This window comes from Mandrillus leucophaeus, unplaced genomic scaffold (genome assembly GCF_000951045.1).
Source record: "Mandrillus leucophaeus isolate KB7577 unplaced genomic scaffold, Mleu.le_1.0 Scaffold211, whole genome shotgun sequence".
Taxonomy (NCBI): domain Eukaryota; kingdom Metazoa; phylum Chordata; class Mammalia; order Primates; family Cercopithecidae; genus Mandrillus; species Mandrillus leucophaeus.
Window position 1 is genome coordinate 4,136,694 of NW_012102155.1, and position 17,775 is coordinate 4,154,468.

At 40.3% G+C, this 17,775-nt stretch overlaps 1 pseudogene across 1 annotated transcript in view; it reads left to right on the forward strand.

Moving 5' to 3' along the window:
• Window positions 1-8,831, forward strand: part of LOC105539934 — a 20,639-nt pseudogene extending 11,808 nt beyond the window's left edge. The window contains exon 2 of the transcript XR_001006127.1: window positions 8,782-8,831. The product of XR_001006127.1 is annotated as a bifunctional methylenetetrahydrofolate dehydrogenase/cyclohydrolase, mitochondrial pseudogene (transcript). The remainder of the gene's footprint in view (window positions 1-8,781) is intronic.
• The last annotated feature ends 8,944 nt before the right edge of the window (window positions 8,832-17,775 follow it).

The window sequence follows — 17,775 nt, forward strand, 5'->3', positions numbered from 1 at the left end:
AAAAAAACTAGCCGGGCGTGGTGGTGGGCGCCTCTAGTCCCAGCTACTTGGGAGGCTGAGGCAGGAGAATGGCGTGAACCTGGGAGGCAGAGCTTGCAGTGAGCCGAGATGGTGCCACTGTACTCCAGCCTGGGAGACAGAGCAAGACACCGTCTCAAAAAAACAAAACAAAACAAAACAAACAAACAAAAAAAGCCATTATTGCTGCAAAACAGGTGCTAAGGCTTGAAGAGTGAGAAGTGCTGGAGTCTAAAGAGCTTAGGGTAGCCGCTAATTATTGTGTCTACTATGTCAGGAGCAGCACTCCAGGCCAGCTCAAGAAGCAAAGCGGGCCAACAGAAATGCAGTATTTTTAATTTATTCTACTGAAATGGTTTAAAATGATGTATTTATTGAAAGCTTAAATGGGTGGGTGTTTGTGCACATACCTCTGCAGTACCTCACCACGGAGCATTCCAGTATCATGCAGGGTCCTGTGATCTAGCCAGGAGCAGCCATTAACCTAGTGATTAACGTGGGAGACATTACCGTGTGGAGACTGGACACTTCACTTTGTCAAGCACCTCGGTTACACATTTGCCTTTTCTAGGATTGCATTTCCCAAGTGCTATTCCGATAACAGTTGATACTCATTTTAGGTACCAAACCTTTTGAGTTCAACTGACCAAACCAAAGGAAAAGTGTTGCTAGAGAAAATTAGGGAAAAGGTGAGAAAGAAAAAATGGTAGTAATTGAGCAGAAAAAAAAAATTTGTATATGTATTGATTGGTAACCAAATTTATCTAAGTAGAACTGAATTGGCGAGGAAAAAAGGAAAACTGCATGTTAATCGTTTTCCTAAGCTGTCTTTTTGAGGCTTAGTCAGTCACTGGGAAAATGTTTAGGATTATTCCTTGCTATTAGTACTCATTTTATGTATGTTACCCTTCAGTAAGTTCTCCCCATTTTAGTTTTCTAGGATACAAAGGCTTCTTTGACACATTATTTATGTGTATTGTCATATTTGACTTTTGCTATATACTTTAACTTCATTGTTAAATTTTTGTATTGTATAGTTTCTTTGGTGTATCTTAAAACCTATTTTTGAAAAGCAAACTTGGCTTGATAATCATTTGGGCAGCTTGGGTAAGTATGCAACTTATTCTTCCACCAAAGAACTGTCAGCAGCTGCCTGCTTTTCTGTGATGTACCCTGTTGACTTTTCCAGACATTTTTTAAGAGTTTGAGTTAATACTGAATTTAATCAGACTTTCTGATTAAAGGTTTTTTCTTCTTTTTTAATAAAACACATCTGTCTGGTGTGATATGAATTTCTGAAATTCTGTCTTCCTATGACTCCTAGTTGCGACCTAACCAGAGTTTTTTTCTCATTTAATCAATGTAGATATTCCTATATTCAGTAACACTTACTCCTATAGCCTTAAATAGATAATTTTTTTTTCTTTCTTTTTTTTTTTTTTTTTTTTTTTTGAGACTGAGTCTCTCTCTGTTGCGCAGGCTGGAGTGCAGTGGCACAATCTCAGGTCACTGCAACTTCTGCCTCTCGAGTTCAAACAATTCTTGTGCCTCAGCTTCCTGAGTAGCTGAGATTACAGATGCATGCCACCATGCCTGGCTAATTTTTGTGTTTTTAGTAGAGACATCATGTTGGCCAGACTGGTCTCAAACTTCTGACCTCAAGTGATCCACCTGCCTCGGCCTCCCAAAATGCTAGGATTACAAGCATGAGCCACCGCACCTGGCCAGTCCTGCAGTCTTATATCCCATCAAGTTGTGCGAAGCTAGGAGCTTAATCTGTAAAATACTTGAGGCAGGGATAGGTTCCTTGTCTATTTTGGCTTTTGGCTTTCAGGCAAGCAGAAGTAGCTCCTGCTCTAGGCAGCTTGAGACAGAAAGAGAAAGAACAGTTGATTTGACCTACCTCCGTCCTTGTTCTTCTGCTAGCTGGCATTATTCTTTTCATAGTTCTCTGCAGTTGAAAGAAGTTTAGAGAGTTTGCTGGAGATGTTTTTGTGAGTGAGGTATAGCTCATGTCTATGAGCCATGCCTGCTTACTTACCTAGATTATTAAGCATGGAGCTAGATGACCAAGATGACCAAAATTTTATTGAATTACAGTTATAAGTGGAAAAAATGACTGACTTACTGTGTGGAGAAGTATTATGTCAACCTGTTAAAAGTTATGGAAATTAAAATGCTCATATATGTACAAAATATAAATGACATGTAAGGTAAAATTATAGTGATCAATTTACGACAAAGAAATTAACAGAGTAGTTTTTCAGCTTGTTGGATTAATCAAGCAGGTTTAGTCTTGAATCCATAGCATTTCTACAATTTAATTTGGACAAAGTTCTATTCCAAATCAACCAGGTTTTAAAACTGAAATATTAAAGGTGGATTTTTTTTTTTTTTTTTGAGACAGAGTCTCGCTCTGTTGCCCAGGCTGGAGTAAAGTGGCCCAATCTCAGCTCACTGCAAGCTCCACCTCCCGGGTTTACGCCATTCTCCTGCCTCAGCCTCCCGAGTAGCTGGGACTACAGGGGCCTGCCACATTGCCCAGCTAGTTTTTTTTTATTTTTTAGTAGAGATGGGGTTTCACCGTGTTAGCCAGGATGGTCTCCATCTCCTGACCTCGTGATCCGCCCGTCTCAGCCTCCCAAGGTGCTGGGATTACAGGCTTGAGCCACCACGCCCAGCCAAGGGTGGATTTTTAGCTCCCCCAGGATTGGTGTGGATGGTGTAAATACTTTTTTAAAAAATTAATTATTATTGTTTATAAGACATGGGTTCCAGTTGTCTCCCTGGCTGGAGTGCAGTGACCTGATCATAGCTCACTGCAGCCTTGAACTCCTGGGCTTAAATGATCCTCCTGCCTCAGCCTCCAAAATGGCTGGGACTAGAGGCACGTGCCAGCATGCCTGGCTAATTCTTAAATAGTTGTTTAGAGATGGGTCTCACTGTGTTGCCCAGGCTGGTCTTGACCTCCTGACCTCTACTGATCTTCCCACCTCAGCCTCCCAAATAGCAGGATTACAGGTGTGAGCCACTGTGCCTGGCAAGAATTTATACTTAAGCCAAGAAGATGGTTCTGGATTAGTTAAGAAATTCTGCTATCAGTAGGAGTATAGGTTTAGAGTTTTACCTCTTGGAAGTATCCTTTGAAAGGGAGCTCTGAGATTAAATGTAATCAAACCCTTATTGAGAGCTTTCTGTGGACCAGGCACTACACTAGACCCTGGGGATTACAGAGGCAATTACCTGTCCTAGTACTCAAGGTGTTAATGATCTAGTGTCATTTTTCTTTAAAAAAGAAAGCACCTGCATTTGTCATCTTGAGCAAATATAGTAACTCTAACCAAAGTGATTTACTCAAGGTTCAAATCATAGTTGTTTTGGAGAAAGTGTCAGATGCACTGTGGCTGTCAGGCACATAATAGGTATTAAATAAACATCGTTGGTGTTCATTAAATGTGGATTGAAGGTAAAATGACTGATCTTAAGTTTCATGAGGAATAGGTTTGCTTCATTGAAACTGGTTTTTATCTTCCCAAATAGTTTTCAATCATTCCTTTAAAGTACTACATTGATTAATACTGCAAAGTTATAATGTAAAATGTGACATTACCTCTGTCTAACCTGTATTGTTCATGTGAATGGGAGCTTGACTTTGGGAATAAACATTGAAAATTTGCAGGAAGGACCCACCCAAATGTATAATGAAATGTGATTCCAGGTATGAAAAACCAGTGATAATAATTTAAAGGATCATTTTGTTGATTAAAAAAATATATATATATATGTATATATATGAAACAGGTGTGGTGGCACATGCCTGCAGTCCCAGCTGCTCGGGAGGCTGAGGTGAGAGGATTCCTTGAGTGCAGGAGGTGGACGCTGCAGTGAGCTATGATTGTGCCACTGCACTCCAGCCTGGGCATCAGAGCAAGACCTTGTCTCTAAAAAACGAAAACAAGACCTGGCTCGGTGACTGATGCCTGTAATCCCAGCACTTTGGAAGGCCAAGGTGGGTGGATCACCTGAGGTCAGGAGTTCGAGACCAGCCTGACCAACATGGAGAAACCCCATCTCTACTAAAAATACAAAATTAGCCAGGTGTGGTGGCGCATGCCTGTAATCCCAGCTACTCAGGAGGCTGAAACAGGAGAATCGCTTGAACCCGGGAGGCAGAGGTTGTGGTGAGCCAAGATTGTACCATTGCACTCCAGCCTGGGCAAGACAAGTGAAACTCCGTCTCAAAAAGAAAAGAAAAAAAAAAAAAGCGAAGGTAACCTGAAATGTTAGTTCAAGCCATGATGGAAATGGGTAGTCGGACATGCCTTATAGCCTCCACCCTTTGGAATTTAGGCAACAACTGACCAGCACTAGCATTAAAACAGAAACTGTAAGATGGACAAAGCAGATTCTTTGTCGCAGTAAGATACCAACATGACAGATAGCAGGCCCTGGAAGAACTCAAAGTATTTTATTCTAATATATCTTTCTTTGACATATTTTGAAATGGCCCTGCAAAGCTGTCTCTTGTGGGAAAAAATTTACATCTGTAAAGAATTCTTCTCTCTTTCTGGGTCTTTTTCCTGATACAGGAGAGAATTATTAATAACTTAGAGTCTGGCACCTTTTGAAGTCTGATAGGAAACATTTACAGTCCATTCTTTATGAAGCCTTCTACCCGGGGCTTCATCTGCATAATAAGAATCTTGGTTTCCACAGCCCCTTATCTTAACCCAGACCCTTTCTTCTATGGATTCTAGGTCTTTTAGATAAACCCCTTTAACCAATTGCCAATCAGAAAATCTTTGAATCCACCTATGACCTGGAAGGTACTCTGCTCCCCTTTGCTTAGAGCTGTGTGTACTTTCTGGCCCAAACCAGCGCGCAGCTAACAGGTATTGATTGATGTCTTATATCTTTCTAAAATGTATGAAACCAAGCTGTAGCCTGGCCACCTTGGGCAGATGTTCTCAGGATCTCTTGAGACTGTGTCATGGGCATGTCCTTCACCCTTGCAAAATAAACTTCTAAACTGATTGACACTTGTCTCAGTTACTTTTTGGGTTATACCTTAAATATATACAATTTTATTTGTCAATTATACCTCAATAAAGCTGAAAAATGAGATAAACCATATATGAAAGAGTAAAGGGCAAGTAGAACAAATACTTTTTTAGTTGAACAAAAATAGGAGGGGCCTGCACAACAAATTATGAAAACATATTCTAAGATTATTATTGTATTGGTACGGAAAGAGATAGATGTGTTAAGATCTGCGTGGCACATTATTGAGTGAAAAAATAAGATGCAGACTAAGTTCGGTATACAAATGTTAATCACACCATAAAACAGCAATAGTAAAAAAATTAAAAGGTCCTATGTAATTTAAAAGCACATTAAAGCTTGAGAAACACTGAGGAATACGGTCCTTTCCATGAGAATTCTAAAGTCCTAAACCTCAGGAAACCATTCTTTCCTCTCTCTTTCCACAGTCTTACTCATTTGGGTTTCTCTAGAACCCAGTAATACAGTGCTAGTGTATTGGGCTAATACAGTTTTGGAAAATGCAAAAACATGCTAATGTTAATATGGTTACAAGAAAGCTCTGAAAGCGATGGCATCTTCTCTGCCTTTGTGATACCGAGGCCAAGGAACTCAGTCTTATGCAGTCATGTGTCACGTAACAATGTTTCAATAAACTATGAACTAGATATTCCACAGTGATCCCACAGATTACAAGGAAGCTGAAAAACTCCTATCACCCAGTGACACGGTAACACTGAAGTACAGTGTTTGTAGTAATGCTGCTGTAAACAAACACTGTGCTGCCAGTTGTATAAAAGTATAGCAATACAATTAGGTACATACAGTATATAATATTTGACAATGATAATAAGCAACTGTGTTGCTGGTTTATATATTCGCTACACTATACTTTTTACTGTTATTTTACAGTATACTCCTACTACTTATAAAAAGAAAAAAGTTAACTGTAAAACAGCCCCAGCCAGGTCTTTCAGGAGGTATTCCAGAAGAAAGCATGGTCATCATAGGAAGTGACAGCTCCTTGAGTGTTATTGCCCTCCAGTATAGATGGCAAGATGTGAAGGAGGGAGACAGTGATATTGATGACCCTGACCCTGTGTAGGCCTAGGCTATTGTTTGTGTTTGTGTCTAAGTTTTTAACAAAAATTTACAAAGCCAAAAAAAAATTTAATTGAAAGAAGCTTTGAGAATGAAGATATAGAGAAAGAAAAAAATACATATTTTATATATATATATATTTTAATGGAGCATTGCTCTGTCACCTAGGCTGGAGTGCAGTGGCGTGATCTCTGCTCACTGCAACCTCTGCCTCCTGGGTTCAAGCAATTCTCCTGCCTCAACCTCCCAAGTAGCTGGGACTACAGGCACGTGCCACCACTCCAGCTAATTTTTTGTAGTTTTAGTAGAGACGGGGTTTTATTGTGTTAGCCAGGATGATCTGAATCTCCTGACCTCGTGATCCGCTCGCCTCAGCCTCCCAAAGCACTGGGATTACAGGCGTGAGCCACCGTGCCTGCAAGAAAATATTTTTATACAGCTGTACAGTGTGCCTGCATTTTAAGCTAAGTGTTATTACGAAAGAGTCAAAAAGTTACAAAATAATTTAAAAGTATACAAAGTAAAAAAGTTACAGTAGGCCACGTGCAGTGGCTCACGCCTGTAACCCCAGCACTTCAGGAGGCTGAGGAGGGTGGATCACAAGGTCAGCAGATCGAGACCATCCTGGCTAACATGGTGAAACCCCATCTCTACCAAAAAGACAAAAAATTAGCTGGGCACTGTGGCGGGTGCCTGTAGTTCCAGCTACTCGGGAGGCTGAGGCAGGAGAATGGAGTGAACCCAGGAGGTGGAGGTTGCAGTGAGTCGAGATCATGCCACTGCACTCCAGCCTGAGCGACAGAGTGAGACTCTGTCTCAAAAAAAAAAAAAAAAAAATTACAGTAAGCTCACCTTCATTTATTATTGAAGTAAGAAATATTTGTATAAATTTAGTATAGCCTAGGTGTAGAGTGTTTATAAGTCTGTAGTAGTGCACAGTAATAGGGGCATAATCAGTCACAATATTATTTTTTATTTGAGAAAAACTCACTAAATGTAAAGGTAAACTCACGAAAATGAAGTATGTGCCTTTCAAAGAGAGGTAAAGAAAAAAAGTTTTAATGCCAATTTTATACAAAAACATTTATATAGCAATAATAACTGAAAAGATATACCAAAATATCAACATTAGTTGTTGCTCAGTTTCAAATTATGGATAAATTGGATTAATTTATAATTTTCAATATTCACCAAATTTTCATATAATGAACACATATTATCTCTTTTTTTTTCTTTTTCTTTCCTTTCCTTTTCTTTTTTTTTTTTTGGAGATAGGGTCTTGCTGTGTTGCCCAGGCTGGAATGCAGTGGTGTGATCTCAGCTCACTGCAGCCTCAACCTCCCAGGCTCAAGTGATCCTCCCATCTCAGCCTCCTGAGTACCTGGGACTTCAGGTTTGTGTCACTATACCCGGCGAATCTTCTGTAGAGACAGGATTCTGCCATTTTACCAAGGCTGGTCTCAAACTCCTGGACTCAAGGGATCTGCCTGCACTGGCTTCCCAAAGTGCTGGGATTACAGGCATGAGCCACCACACCAGGCCATGAACAGGTATTATTTCTGTCACTAAGAGAAAATGTTTAAGGAACACCAAAATATATAGTTGGTACTCCTTGATTATTGCTTCTGATTTCAAGTCTTGAGTTGGCAAAGGGAGCATACTTTTGATGGAGCACCCTGACACTTTTTTCCTACTCACTGCCACTGATTTGGAAGAAGTGACCCTCCAAGGACACTAAATTCACTCTTTGAAAATGACAAAAGTTGGCCAGGCATGGTGGTTCACACCTGTAATCCTAGCACTTTGGGAGGCTGAGGTGGGCAGATCATGAGGTCAGGAGACTGAGACCATCCTGGTTAACACAGTGAAACCCCGTCTCTACTAAAAATACAAAAAATTAGCCAGACATGGTGGCGTGCGCCTGTAATCCCAGCTACTCGGGAGGCTGAGGCAGAATTGCTTGAACCCAGGAGTTGGTTGTTGCAGTGAGCCGAGATCCTGACACTGCACTACAGCCTGGGCAACAGAGTGAGACTCTGTCTCAAAAAAAAGAAAATGACAAAAGTCTGACTACAGACATCCCTTCCCTTATTCTTCTAGCAAATTCTGGAATATAGCAGTAATTCTTTCCAATGTGAAAAGCCCACTTCCCTTACTGAAGGAAATCTTTTTAAAACTTTTTATTTTGGAATAATTATAGATTCACAGGAAGTTGCAAAGATAATACAGAGTGGTCCTTTGTACCCTTCACCCAATTTCCTCCTGAAGCAATTTTTAATCATGAATTATTTCATTCATTCATTATTATTATTATTATTATTATTATTATTATTATTCTTGTTAGAGACAAAATCTCACTTTGTCACCCAGGCTGGAGGGCAGTGGCATGATAATAGTTCAATGAAGGCTTGACCTCCTGGGCTCAAACAAACCTCCCACCTCAGCCTCCCAAAGTGCTGGGATTACAGGCACAAGCCACCATGTCTAGCCAATTTGTTTTTTTCTTATAGTTGAGATTAGTTGAGATTGGGAAGTGGTATCAGTTCTAAAGGCAAATCCAACAGGCCGTTCTGTTTCTCTATTTTGAAAACACGGAAATAACTTTTTTCTAACTTCCCATAGTTTACCCTGAGTCACAGATGTTTGAAAAGAAATTCCAGCCTGTTATGTAAGTTCTACTGCAGTATCAATATGTAAATGTAACCACTTGGTTGTAATTTCGATTCAAGAGTGCATTTGTGCTACACTTCTCTATTATATGAAATTACCCAGCACTGGCAATTACTCTCTTTGGCTTGGATGGTATAAAGAATGAGAAGACAGAGGGTAGAAAATATGATTTTGATTGATATAAATTAACACTTCTTTCCTGTCATCTTTGATTTGTTTGGTTTCATCAATTTGCAACACTGAGGCTTAAAAAAACAATAATTGGCCATGCTGCAGTGGCTTATGCCTATAATCCCAACTCTTTGGGAGGTCAAGGTGGGAGGATCACTCAAGCCCAGGAATTCAAGGCTTAGTGAGCTATGATTGTGCTACTGTACTCCAGCCTAGGTCACAGAGTGAGACCTTGTTTCTAAAAGATAAATAATAATAATAATATTCAATTAAGTCACATATTCTTTTTTTTTTATTTTTTTTATTTTTTAGATGGAGTCTCACTCTGTCTCCCAGGCTAGAGTGCAGTAGCACGTCTCGGTTCACTGCAACCTCCTCCTCCCGGGTTCAAGCGATTCTCCTACCTCCGCCTCCTGAGTAGCTGGGACTACAGGCACATGCCCCCATGCCTGGCTAATTATCGTATTTTTAGTAGAGATGAGGTTTTACCATGTTGGCCAGGCTGGTCTTGAACTCCTGACCTTGAGTGATCTCCCCACCTCGGCCTCCCAAAGTGCTGGGATTACAGGCAAGAGCCACTGCACCCAGCCAAGTCACATATTCTTGATGATGAGATTTACACCTGATTTAAATAGACAAAACAGTACATTTTTTGCCAAGTTGCTAAAGTGAAAGCACTGCAGCACAGAAGCAGCAAGAGTCTACAGTTAAGTATAGCATTAGAGTACTGTGACCCAGAGTCATGTTGCCCAGATTTCAATCACGGCTGTCTTAGTCTGTTTTGTGTTGCTGTAATGGAATCCCAGAGTGGGTCCTTTTTTACTTTCTTTCTCTCTCTCTTTTTTTTTTTTTTTTTTTGCTTTTTTGAGACAGGTTCTCAATATGTCATCCCCTCTGAAGTGCAGTGATGTGATCATGGCTCAATGCAGCCTCAAATTCCAAGGCTCAAGTGATCCTTCCACCTTGCTCCCCGCAAAGTGCTGGAATTACAGGCACAAGCTACTGTGCTTGGTTCAAGACGGGGTACCGTATAAATAAAGCAAACTGATTTTTTATCATTCTGGATGCTGGGAAGTTCAAGGTCAAGGAGGCCTGAATTTGGCAAGGGCCTTCAAGGTGTGTCATCCAATGGCAGGAGGTGGAAGGACAAGCAAGGGTGAGAGCAAGAGACAGAGACAGAGAGGGCCAAACTCACTTTATTTTATTTTATTTTTATTATTTATTTATTTAATTTTTTGAGACAGAGTCTTGATCTGTCTCCCAGGCTTGAGTGCAGTGGCGCGAGCTTGGCTCATTGCAACCTCCATCTCCTGGGTTCAAGCAATTCTCCCACCCCAGCCTCCCGAGTAGCTAGGACTACGGCACCTGCCACCAGGCCTGGCTAATTTTTTGTATTTTTAGTAGAGACAGGGTTTCACCGTGTTAGCAAGGAAAGTCTTGATCTCCTGACCTTGTTATCCTCCCACCTTGACCTCCCAAAGTGCTGTGATTACAGGCATGAGCCACCACACCCAGCCTGAACTCACTTTTTAATTTTTATTTTATTTTTAATTTTATTTTTATTTTTTGAGACGGAGTCTCAGTCTGTCACCAGGCTGGAGTGCAGTGGTGAGATCCTGGCTCACCAGGATGCAACCTCTGCCTCCCAGGTTCAAGCGATTTTCCTGCCTCAGCCTCCCGAGTAGCTGGGACTACAGGCACCCGCCACCATGCCTGGCTAATTTTTTGTATTTTTAGTAAAGACAGGGTTTCACCATGTTGTCCAGGGTGGTCTCAATCTCTTGACCTCGTGATCTGCCCACCTCGGCCTCCCAAAGTGCTGGGATTATAGGCATGAGCCACCGCGCCCATCCCAGAACTCTCTTTTATAACATTCTGCAGTAGTGATAATGAACACGTTCCTCCTATAATGACATTAACCCATTTATGAGGTCAGAGCCCTCATGGCCTAATCAACTCTTACTTGTCCTACCTCTTAATACTGTCACAGCAGCCATTACATTTCAACATGATTTTGGAGAGGACATTCAAACCACCGTTCTGCTCCACGAAAACTCATACAATATGGCTTCGTTCCATCCCAATAGCCCCAAAAGGTTTTAACTTATTCCAGTTCCAGCCTAAAAGTTCAAAATCCAGAGTCTCATCAAAATCAGATATAGGTGAGAGTCAAAGCACGATTCATCCTGAGGCAAATGCCTCTCTATCTGTGAGCCTATGAAATCAATAAGTTACATGCTTCCAAGATGCAATGTTGGGACAGGCATAGAATAGACATTCCTTTTCCAAAAGGGGGAAATGGGCAAGAAAGAGGTAACTGGTTCACAGAAAATCTAAAACTTAACAGTGAAAACAACATTAAGTCTTAAAGCTGGAGAATAATTTTATTTGACCCTTTGTCCTGCAACCTGGGCACAGTGGGGTTGAGGTTAGGCCTCCCAGTGTCTTGGGCAGCCCCACCCGATGGCTTTGCTGGGCTCAGCCTGTGCTACAGCTCTCTAGGGTTGGAGTCTTGTTCCTGCAGCTCTCCCAGGCTAGTGTTGCAAGCTGGTAGCTCTACAGTTCTGGGGCCTCAGGAGTGGCTCCACTCCCATGCATCCACTCAGAATTTCTCTAGTGAGGACTCTCTTGTAGCTCCAACTCCACATGTCTGTTCATTCAGTATTGCCCTAGTAGGGGGTCTCTGTGATGGTGCTACCCTTGTGACAAGTCTCTGCCTGGCTTCCCAGGTTGTCTGCAATGTGCTTTGAAATATAGGTGGAGAAAGCCATGTCCCCACAGCTGTTGCATTCTGTGCACCTGCAGAATTAGCATCATGTAAATACCACCAAAGTTTACAGCTTGTACCTTTTGGAGCCATGGATTGAACCTCACCTGGTCCTGCTTGAGTTACAGCCGGAGCAGCTGAGGAGCAGCTTTACAAAGTCAGCCTGAAGTTTTAAAAAAATCTTTTAGTTCTGGTTCTCTTTTAAGTATAAATCTTGTCTTTAAGTCTTTTCTTTTATCTTGCACTTTAAGTCTTTTCTACTCTCTCTTGCAGAATGTGGGGAGTAGAGACCCAAGGTGGCTCTGGGCAGCAAGCCAATAGAGGGTGCTCTGAAACTATACCCTGAAGACAGTCTGCCCTCCAAGAGCTCTGAGCCTGTGATGGTAGGGGCAGCCTTAAAGATATCTGAAGTGCCTTTGGAGTCATTCTCTCATTGTCTTAACGATCCCTTCTGTATGTACTAATCACCTTAGCAAACAGTTACTTGCCAAATCCTTGGTTCACTCTCCTGAACACACTTTTTAAATTCTTTACAAGGTCAGCCTGAAGTTTTTAAAAAAATATTTTAGTTCTGATTATCTTTTAATTATAAATCTCATCTTTAAGTCTTTTCTTTCCTCTTGCATTTTACTGTATGCAGTTAAGAGTAGCCACACAGCTCCCTCAATATTTTGCTTAGGAATTTCTTCCACCCGATATCAAGTTTATTGTTCTTAAATTATGTTTTCCATAAAGCCCTCAGGTTGGACAAAATTCCACCAATTTCTGTGCAACTGTATAACAAGAATGGCCTTTGCTCCAGTTTTCAATATCTTGTTTCTCATTTTCATGGGAGACCTTACCAGAATGACCTTTACTATCCATATTTCTACCCATTCTCTCATCACAACAACTTAAGAAGATTTACACCGGACATGGTGGCTCATGCCTGTAATCCCAGCATTTTGGGAGGCCGAGATTGGAGGATTACTTAAGGCCAGGAGTTCAAGACCAGCCTGGTCAATATAGCAAGACCCTATCTCTATTTTTTTTTTATTTAAAGAAAATGAAAAAAAGAAGATTTAGGCTGTCCCTATTTCTGGGGTCTTCCTCTGAGCCCTCACTAGAATTGTTCTTACTGTTCTATTCATGACACTCTAGGTTTTTTTCTAGACTGCTCCTCCAAATTCTTCCATGCTCTACCCATTACCCAGTTCCAAAGTCACTTCCACAGTTTCAAGTATTTGTTTTAGCAACAGTCCCACTCTCAGTAGCAATTTTCCATCTTAGTCTGTTTTGTGTTGCTATAACAGAATACCATATACAGGGTAATTTATAAAGAAAAGAAATATATTTCTTATAGTTCTGGGGGCTGGGAAGTCCAAGATCAAGGGGCTCATATCTTATGAGGGCCTTCAGGCTGTGATCTTTTATGGAAGAAGACAGAAGGGCGAGGGAAGATGGGAGTGAGAGACAGAGAGAACCAAACTCACTTTTAGAACAATCCACTTTCACAGTAACAAACCAACTCTCATGACAGCAACATTAAACTATTCATGAGGGATAACCCCTCATGGCTTAATCACCTCTTAATGGTCTCACCTCATAATACCATCATAATGACAACTCAATTTCAAAATGAGTTTTGGAGGAGACATTCAAATCATAGCAGTTGTTCTGCCATTTATGAGCTGTATAGTCCCGAGCAACTTCCTGTTACAAAGTATTTCACTGCCTGATCCATAGTAAACAGTTAGGAAATATTAGTAAACATTCCTATTGCAGCAGTCACAAATAGTTAACTCACATCCCTTGAGATTCCTATCCATTTTACTAAGGTTTTGCTGTTTTTGTTTGTTTGTTGTGGGTTTTTTGTTTTGTTTTGTTTTGTTTTTGCAATTAGGGCCTCACTCTGTCACCCAGACTGGAGTGCAGTGGCATTATCATGGCTCACTTACAGCCTCAACCTCCTTAACTCAAGCAGTCCTCCAACCTCAGCCTCCTGAGTAGCTGGGACTACAGATATGCACCACCACACACACTGATGTGGTTTGGATCTGTGTCTCCACCCAAATCTCATGTCAAATTGTAATCCCCAGTGTTGGAGGTGGGGCCTAGAGGGAGGTGATTGGATCATGGGGCAGAGTTCTCATGAATGGTTTAGCACCATCACCCTAGTGATCTTCTCATGATAGAGTTCTCATGATATCTGGTTGTTTAGAAGTGTGTAGCACTTCCCACCTCTCTCTCTTCTTCCAGCTCCAGCAATGTGAAGATGCCTGCTTCCCCTTTGCCCTCTGCCATGACTATAAGTTTCCCGAGGCCTCCCTAGAAACAAAAGCTACTATGCTTCCTGTAGTGCCTCTTTTCTTTATAAATTACCCAGTCTCAGGTATTTCTTTATAGCAGTGTGAGAATAGACTAATACACACAACTAACTTTTTTATTTTATGTAGAAATGGGGTCACTGTCTTGCCTATGCTAGTTATCTTATTCAAGAAATCTTTAAAATCAGTATCAAGTTGCATATGTACTAGGATATTGTTGAATATACAAGACACCAAGACACACCTCTAACAAGTGATTCTATACGATCTCTGGTGCCCATTATATTTTAAATGATTAAAATAATCTTATTTCTAGATTATTTCAATGGTTGAAATAATCTTCTCCCAGCATGTTTTCCTGGAAATTGACCAAATTTTCTGTCTGCCCCTGAAATCTACTTTTCTTCATACTTGTATTTATCTCGTATAGCCATTCAAACAATTTAACATTTTTATGTTCACTTCAGGTAGAAGTTGAAAACTATTTGGGAGAAAATCAAATGATATTATTGACTATAGCACCTCCACTTATCAGATCAAGAGCCCAAACAAGAATAATTTGGTTTTATCTATCCAATGGAAGCAATGCCATGATTGCAAAGGGAGAACACACACACACACACACACACACACACACACACACACAGTCCTTTTGCCAAGCTAATGGAGAAGCATTTTCCTAATTCACTAAAGTCTTATGAGCCAATTGATTAGTTCAACTAAAAGCAAAAGAAACCTGTAAGTGCAAATATGTAAGAGCATCTATTTTTAAAAAAACTCAAATGGCTATAAACTCTTCTTAAATAGCAAATATCAGAATTATATTTTTCAAATGTTCTTAAGCACTCCAGCATCTCTTAGAAATATTGCACATTCTCAGGTCATAGAATTATAGAACTTTAAAAACATAAGTGTACACCAATTGCTATGGTTTGAATGTATTTCCCAAAAGTTCATGTTTTGGAAAACTAATCCCTCTGCCTATGTGAATGGATTAATGTCAGCTCTTCCTTGTAAATGGATTAATGAATTAATGAGAGATCTACTCTCATGAATGGATTGATGCCACTACCACAAGAATAGGTTTGTTACTGCAGGAGTGGCTTTGTTAAAAAAGCAAGCTTTGTGACTCTTTTGCTCTTGCCCTCTCTTTATGTGATGTTTTCTGCAGTTACGACACAGCAAGAAAGGTCTTGCCAGATGACAGTGCCATGCTCTTGGACTTACCAGCATCCAGAACTGTGAGTGAAGCTTCTTTTCTTTATAAATTACCCAGTCTGTGGTATTCTACTATAGCAACAGAAAACAGACAAAGACAGCAACCCTTTATTTTACAAATCAATGGTGTTTCCAATGGAAGTGACTTTCTTAAAGGCATAAGATACATCTGGTGACTTAGTCCAGGTATTCTGACTCCTGTAATAATGGCAATAACAACTCACAAGTGCATAGCTCTGAATACTTTTCCATATACTATCTCTCTTTAGCTCAGTCTTTACTTCTCCTTCTCTCCATCATAAATTAGCTGCCATCATTCTCAAGGTCCTGGCTTTTTCTAGGAGGATCCTGGAAATAAGGATCCTCTTGGAGGATCCTATGCAGCTCTTATGTCATAGGATGCACTTCATCCCCCAACCCCATCTACCAAAACTACTTGATACTGTTATCAAGTATAGAGGGGTTTTTGTTTCTTATTCATGTCCACATTGATAAGATAGTGTATAAAGAAGCAACATTTATTGTTACAAAACTCCCACAGATTTAACACTGACCTTTGCCCATGGAATTTGTCTCTTGGTCAGTCAGTCTCTACCTGATTTTCAGATACAGTAAGCATCTGCTAAAATAATCAGGACACAATGCAAACTAATTTCAAACTAAAGTTGTAGAGCTTCTGAAAGACACCAGAATTCCATGAGTTCCATGGATGTAAATAAAATTAATCCTGAGAAAGGAAGTATCTTATCTTCCTCCTAGTTTCTCAAAGACATCCAAAGTCATTGCTAATGAGGGCCTGGCAAAGTTGAACGTTTTTTTCTTTTTGAGACAGGGTCTCTGTCACCCAGGCTAGAGTGCAGTGTTGTGATCAGCGCTCACTTCAGCCTCTACCTCCTGGACTCAAGCAATCCTTCTGCCTCAGCCTCCCAAAGTGTTAGGATTACAGACATGAGCCACCATGCCTATAGCTAAGCTTCTTTTTAAAAAAAAATTTTATTTCAATTTTTTTATGTTTTTAGAGACAGGGTCTTACTATGTCACCCAGGTGGGTCTTGAATTCCTAAGCTCAAGTGATCCTCCTGCCTCAGTCTCCCAAAGTGCTAGGATTATAGGGGTGAGCCACTGTGCCCAGACCCAAACTAAATAAAATAAACTAGATGAAAATCATAAAATAATAGGTAGTTTTAAAAAGAATGATTTAATTAATAAACTGATGCACTGTCTTTCCTATCACACTGTTCAAATATCAAATATATTTTGCTCAATCAATTGCTCCGAAACAAAGTCGACTTGATTCACTCTAAGTCTTAGTGCATAGTTTCAACTACAACCTAAATTTTGCTCAACACAACATGAAATAAATTCATTTCTGTAATTTTCTTCTTTAATTTATTTATATATATTTTTTCACTTTGCTGAGACAGGGTCTCGCTCTGTCGCCTAGGCTGGAGTGCGGTGACACAATCACAGCTCACTATAGCATCTACCTCCCTGGCTCAAACGATCCTCCCGGCTCAGCCTCCCCAATAGCTGGGACAACAGGTGTGCACCCCCACACCCGGCTAATTTTGGTGATTTTGTAGAGACGGGATTTGGCCATGTTGTCCAGGCTTGTCTTGAACTCTTGGGCTCAAGCAATCCTTTCACCTGTTTCTCAAAGTGCTTGGGATTACAGAAATGAACCACCACACCTGGCCTGCTTCTTTTAAAAGTCAAGTTTCAATCAAATGTTTACTCGTTGTTTTCTGTGAAATTATGGTTTCCTATTCAAATGACCTTTTTGTAATGCGATAGATTCTTAGAGAGGGAAGATATGCATATATCAGCAAAGATTAGAAGACTAGAGGCTCATAAAGTACTTAGAGTAAAATGTTAGGGTGGGTTCTCTCTTGAGTGGTGATGACGCAAGTGGTTATTACTTTCATCTGTGAACGTTGTTAAATTTTTCAAAATTTTCTAAAAATTAGCACATTCTGCTTTTGAAATATGAAAACATTATTTTATTTTGTATAAAACATTTATTTTTAAAAAGACAGACTTCTTCTTTCCTTCCATCTCCTCATAACTCCCTGCCCCCACTAATGCCTTGGGACATTGAGGCTGTAGTCCCTCTCTACTAAGACACTAATTATTCCCACTGTTTTGAAGGGTAGAGCCACCTCTACTGCTTGTCATCACACTGCAGTTAATCTTCATTTTTGCAGTTCCAAATTAAAAAAAATTATAGCTTTGAATAATTTTGGCATTATTCCAAGGCTTTTCATGACTCTTGGAGGTGAGGGAGGTGGTGTGGGTCACATATGGCAGGTGGAAAAGTCTTAATTTTTTGGTATGACTTTTCTGGTCTCAGAATATGAAGTTTGTCCTGAGAAATAGGGTGTTTTACTTTTTTCTCCCCATAAAAGTTAGTGGGACCTTTTACAATTTTCTTTTTTTTCTTTTTTTCTTTTTTTTCTGAGACGGAGTCTCGCTCTGTCGCCCAGG